Source organism: Pongo abelii, chromosome 9 (genome assembly GCF_028885655.2).
Source record: "Pongo abelii isolate AG06213 chromosome 9, NHGRI_mPonAbe1-v2.0_pri, whole genome shotgun sequence".
Classification (NCBI taxonomy): Eukaryota; Metazoa; Chordata; class Mammalia; order Primates; family Hominidae; genus Pongo; species Pongo abelii.
Window position 1 is genome coordinate 114,655,664 of NC_071994.2, and position 6,084 is coordinate 114,661,747.

Genomic DNA, 6,084 nt, shown 5'->3' on the forward strand with positions numbered 1-6,084 from the left:
TTGGTGAACTTCATAGAAACGTATGAGCAGGCAGGTAAGTAGGATCATGGAGGACTTTAAATGTTAAAGTCCTCTTTAATCTTATTTCCCCAATGGGAACACACTCATTGCTCTTCCAATTGGCCTCATACATTACAATCTCCATAAATTTGCTTGTGTTTTTCCTTCACAAATTGCTCCTGCTACCACAACATTCTCTCTTCATCTCTAGTATTTTTTGCTTCTAGGCTCAGCTCAATCTCATCTTTTCCATATAGCCTTCTCTGTGTCCTAACCTTTGATAATTTTCCTTATCCTTTTTCCTAAATGTTGGCAATAATGAAGTTTGTATTAACCATCAGGATTCCTGAAGCACTTTTTAACCTTAAGCACAAATATAACCATCTTGATACTAAATAATTATATATAATATAAATAGAATATATAACAAAAACATGTATTCTTAATCTATTACTATAAGTTATATTAATATTAAGATATATTTATATTACATACTAATATAATTAACATATTAATTATCTATATATACACGCATTGTCCATCTCACCAACTAGCCCACATAAATACCTAGAGATTGTCCTCTAAAGATGGAAAATATGCAACCTGTTTGCTCCTACTGAAGCCATACCTAAGAGCTCCGGCAACTTTAATTATAAAGACTATTTTGTTAGACTGCTTATGATTTACCTGAAAGATAAATTAACATTTTATACTGAAAGCAACAGTATTGATTAATCAATAAATATAAACAAGAAGCTAATTAAGAATCTGGTGCACTCTTACTAATGAGAGTACAATGAAATGGAACTAGAAATATGGAATTATAAAAACTGCTGGCAGTTCATTTTAGCTCAAAAGAAAATCTTCTCCCATAAATAGATTCAATGATTTTTAGTTCTTCAAAAGCACTGAATTGACTTCAATTTAGTCTTGCTTCAACATATAAACTAGTTTCTAGGTATACTATCAAGAAGGTTAATAATCTGACACTTATTGATCTATAAACCAAGATGTGGTTTTAGATTTCCTATGAGTAAATATGCATTTAAAAAAACAGGCTTAGGCCAGGTGCAGTGGCTCACTCCTGTAATGCTAGCACTGTGAGAGGCCAAGGTTGGGGGTGGGTGGTGGATCGACTGAGGTCAGGAGTTCGAGACCAGCTTGGCCAACATAGTGAAACCCCATCTCTACTAAAAATACAAAAAATTAGCCGGGCATGGTGGTGGGCACCTGTAATCCCAGCTACTCAGGAGTATGAGGCAAAAGAATCGCTTGAACCTAGTAGACAGAGGTTACAGTGAGCCAAGATCGCGCCACTGCACTCCAGCTTGGACAATAAGAGCAAAACTCCATCTCAAAAAAAAAAAAAAAAAAACAGGTTTAAAAAGAAGCTGCTAAAATCCAGTAATTTCTAATTAGTCTAATTCTTCATTTCTTCCTCTTCCAACAACATCCTTCATAAGCTGTGGGAGATGGTGAGTTTGTATGTATTGAAGGGAGGGATATGTTGTCTCCATTGTCTCCATCTTTTTTTCTTTCTTTTTTTTTTTTTTTTTTTTTGAGATGGAGTCTTGCTCTGTCACCCAGGCTGGAGTGCAGTGGCACGATCTCGGCTCACTGCAACCTCTGCCTCCCAGGTTCAAGTGATTCTCCCACCTCAGCCTCCCAAGTAGCTGGAACTACAGGCACGCACCACCACGCCCAGCTGATTTTTGTATTTTTAGTAGAGACAGTGTTTCACCATGTTGGCCAGGATGGTCTCTATCTCTTGACCTCGTGATTCGCCCGCCTTGGCCTCCCAAAGTCCTGGGATTACAGGTGTGAGCCACAACGCCTGGCCTGTCTCCACCTTTTCTAATTCCCAATTCCCATCAATCTAGTCTTGTATCTAGAAGTGGTAAATTAAGTCAATATAAATGTGCCAAAGCTAAAGCAGAAGGTATTTGTTTTCTACAGTCTTCTTGGCTTCCTCCTAGTCATCAACCTTGTCTCTCCTGACAGCTCCTTTTCCATCTCCCTAATCACCAAAAGCCCAGAAATTAAAACAGTAAACAATTCCCCTGAAAGGTGCCTTCCTTGTACTGTCTAAAACAAATGCAATCTTCTGTGTGGGCATTTAAAACACCACAAGCATTCTTACTTAGATTAAATCATGGGTCTCCCTGGTCTCCAGGCATGCCTAGACATGAACCATAAAGGGAATGAGATCCTTGGAGTTTCTCTAGTAACTGCAGGCCAAATCAACAGCAACCCTAAGAACAAGCATTCTTTTTTTTTTTTTTTCAACAGAACTAGGGCACACACATTTTTTGTCATAATTTAAATTTTTAGTTGCACTACATAGAAAATAAACTCATTTTAAAAAGTTATTTCAGTAGGCAATGCATCTTCATGACTTTTACATATGAGTTTTATTTTTCATTACTTTTGAAGAAAAGTCTGTAGAAATCTACTTTTCAAGGCATCTAACACAACCATTGCCTTGGACAGCAGCAATCCAGCTCAGGTAAGATATTTAAGATGCAACTAATAATCATAAAACATCAATTGAGAAGAAGTGTTCGATATAGTATTGGGTAAAAGTGACTAACAATTTGGTAGAAGAGAATCGTTTTTATAACTATCTCCTAACCAAGATTTCTCTAAGTCTGCATATTGTTAATGGAATTAAGACTATTTTGCTCCTAGTTTCATGTATGTATATTTAAGTGAATGTGAGTCATTTATGTAATGTGTGCTAAAACACTGTGCCCCTCACAAAGGTAAGATGAATACAAAATACAGTTATTGTAGATGGCTTGTCTTTCACAATTTAACTCTACAAATTAGTTTTTATAATTAACATTTTCTGTGCTATATATTTTATATTTTGGTTTCTTTCCCTTCACTTTGGGGTGTACAGAACAAAGTATGCATTTGGAAAAAAAGTGCTGTCTTTCGTATGCAAAGAAAATGCTATAACTTATTCAAACATCTTTGGGCAGTTCTTTAGTTGTTTTAATAGTGTGAGTTTGGAGTTTGTATTGAATGATCCAGATGACCTGCCCCTGTTCATGTTACTTGTGGCATCTATGAGACCATTTGCTGGTTTTAGGGAATCAATCTATAGGTGGGAAGTTTCCTTTTGCAGAAACTAATTTAGAACTAAGCCTTTAGTGTTAGCAATTAGTGCTCTATACTGGATGCATGAAGACTATATTTCTAGGGGAGGCTGCTTCCAGCTGAATTTCACAAGGTGAGGATAAAGAGAACATTGCTTATCCTCTCCTGATTAATTCATTAAAGGCAAAGGAGGGGAAGGAAAGTTATTAGCAGAGATCTCCCAGAAGTCCTCTGTAACTGTCCCTTTTGCCCAACTGTCACAAGATATTGTTTTTCTGGCATCCACAGCCCTAACCCTGAATACCCAAATGTACTCTTGCATCAGGGATCTACTCAAGTCTCACCTCCTCTGGGAACCTTCTTTGACCTATTACAGCTCTCATTGAGGGCCTCCCTTCTATTTCTATCAGTCCCTAGTTTAGTAATTTATTATATATATACTGTCTTGAACGGTATGGCCTTGATCTCAAGAGGACCACGATTTGATGTAACTGACAAGCTGCCTGGCTCACTATTTGACTAGAAGGCCCAGGCTTCGCATCACTGCATGGCCCTCTAAGAGTATAAGGCCAAGTCCCCAACAGAGCACAAAGGTGCAGATGAGACTCTCAAAGGCATCCTCCCACATGTCAGAGGCTACCCAAGCCCACCTCCATTTGGAAAATTCAAACCTATGATTTGAGGTACCTGGGAAGCCGCTTTCCCAGGGCGGAATGGTCACAGAAACTGGGTAGGCTGGGGGGCTTCTTGGGGAATGAGGGAGTGGAGGAGCTCTTTGTCCCTCCTGCTAGATCAGAAAAAGAAACATCTCAAGAACCTGGGCCTCCATCTTCTAGGCGTCTCCCTTGGAGGCCCTTCAGGGACCGCCCACAGCCCCTTCTCTCAGCCTCCTCCCTTCCCCCACCCCCCTGCCCCGTCTCGCGCCCGCCCCGCCCCTCGGCCCGCGGGGTTCCAAGGACGGTTGGTCGCCCCCGCCACAGTCACTCGGCCGCTCAGAGCTGCGGGGCGCACGGGGTCGAGAGAGCCGGCTCTAGGGTTTGGGGCTAGGAACTGAAGCCTGGCGTGAAGGAAGTGGGAGCCCGGGCCGAGGAAGCGAAGGGGAAAGGAAAAGCGAGGGGAACCTGAGCGGGAGGGCCCTGAGAGGAGCGGGAGGCTGCGGGAAGGGGAGGCCCGGCACTCCCGGGGGTCACCGGGGTCGGGGCGCGGCTCCCGGCCTGGGAGGACGCGAGTCCTCCCCGGCAGCGCCGCCCGCTGGCCCAACCACGCGTGCTGTGCGCTGCGAGGCCGGCGGGGGTCCCGCTGGGCCCGGGGGTGTTCTCGGGGGCCGCTCGCGCCCAACCATGGTAGGGCGTCCCCCGGTGAAATGGGGTCCGAGGCGGGCCCCGACCCCGCGTCGGCGCTGCGGACCGTCCGGGAGCTGCAGCCGCGGTGCCCGGTGCTCGGTTTGTAGGCAGTGTCATTAGCTGATTGTACTGTGGTGGTTACAATCACTAACTCCACTGCCATCAAAACAAGGCACAGCATCACCGCCGCCCGGCCGGGAAGAAGACGCTGGCTCGGGCAGCCCGCAGCCTTCGAGAGAAGATGCCTGAGAAGCGCGGCGTCGGCGTGGGTCCTGCTCAGCCTGCCCCGCGAGCGCCCGCTGCAAGTGCGAGGAAACCCGCGGTTTCTCCAGATACAGTTAAACTGTTAGCTCTCTCTAGGAGTCACGGAAGATGAAACAGCCTCATACCAGGAAAGCAAAATCCCTGGAGGTGAAGCCCCTCCACCCATGTAACGGTTAATACTGTATGCTATGATTCACTGTGTCTATTTGCCATCGTCTAGTAGAGTATTCACCAAGCTAGCAACTCAGTTGAGCTCCAACTCAACCAATGAATTGCCTGTAACAACGTATGGGGGTACCAACTTGAGACTGCAATTTTTTCTATGAGTCTAGTTACTAGGCAGTGTAGTTAGCTGATTGCTAATAGTACCAATCACTAACCACACGGCCAGGTAAAAAGATTTGGGAATTCATCCAAATGAGCTGCCTGTGCATCATCAATGTGCGTGGGGAAGAGGGGTGTTGGAAAATGCTGATTTCATCCATTGCCTATTAATTGCTCAGCCAAAAGAAAAAAATCAACATTTTAGCTACTAAGTTTATAATGTATGTAATGTGTATGTATGTGGGGTTTGTTTGGTTTTTTTTTCAATATTCCTTCAGGCTCTTAACCAAAATTTTAGATATAAGGGGGAATATGATTTTTTTCTTAGCTGACTGATGTATGTTATTATATGAACATGTGATTATTAACTTCTTGAGACTATATTGTTAGTAATATTTTGAAAGTAATATTGTTAGTAATATTTTGAAAGAATAAAGTGCCATAAAGACATAAATTGTGGTTATTGCCATGTGTCCATTTCTTTTGCTAAATTGACTTTATGATGTCCATCTCAGTTCCTGCCACAGTAATCTTAACTTTTCTATCAATGAAGTGGTTAAGTTGTTCCTGCCATGACAAAAATCTCCCGGGAAAGCTACTCATACACACAGACTTGTTAATACTTTTATAAGAATACATTAACAAAATTTTTCATACTTCTTTTTTCCATGAAGAGACTCTGTTCACTGATTAAGATATATCCCTTCTTTTAAGTAATCATTTACAACTGTTGAAGTCTATGCAACTTTTAGTGGGAATGATTAGTAAATGCAGTTACACTTTAAATCCAGCTTGTTTCCTAAGATTTAAAGGATTCAGAATTTTAAAATCACAGAAACTGGACACATGGGCACGTATCCGCCCAGTTCAGGCCTCTAGCTCCCAAGGGCTAGGCTTTCAGGCGTGAATTCTCCAACGCAACGTTCTCAGAACTTCCACCTAGCAGGTGCTGTCCCTGGCAATCTGGTTTGGAAGTGGGGATTGGGGCGATGGGGCTGAGGAACTTAAAGTTTATTTATCTATCTTTTGGGGGGGGAGGGGAGAGGATGTG

At 42.9% G+C, this 6,084-nt stretch overlaps 1 protein-coding gene across 14 annotated transcripts in view; it reads right to left on the minus strand.

Annotated features, from left to right (window-relative positions):
• BTG4 (BTG anti-proliferation factor 4) overlaps nucleotides 1-6,084 on the minus strand; it is a 58,698-nt gene that overhangs the window by 52,329 nt on the left and 285 nt on the right. For 4 of the 14 annotated variants that reach the window (XM_054525045.2, XM_054525046.2, XM_054525037.2 and 1 more), the window contains exons 1-2: nucleotides 4,224-5,470; nucleotides 3,790-3,886 (exon numbers count right to left, since the gene is read on the minus strand). The exons of 3 other annotated variants lie outside the window; for them this stretch is intronic. The gene's annotated coding sequence lies outside the window, so the exon portion shown is untranslated. Of the gene's footprint in view, nucleotides 1-3,789; nucleotides 4,027-4,223; nucleotides 5,471-6,084 lie in introns of those variants that run through there. 7 more of the 14 variants (XM_054525047.2, XM_054525040.1, XM_054525048.1 and 4 more) reach the window with 4 other exon arrangements.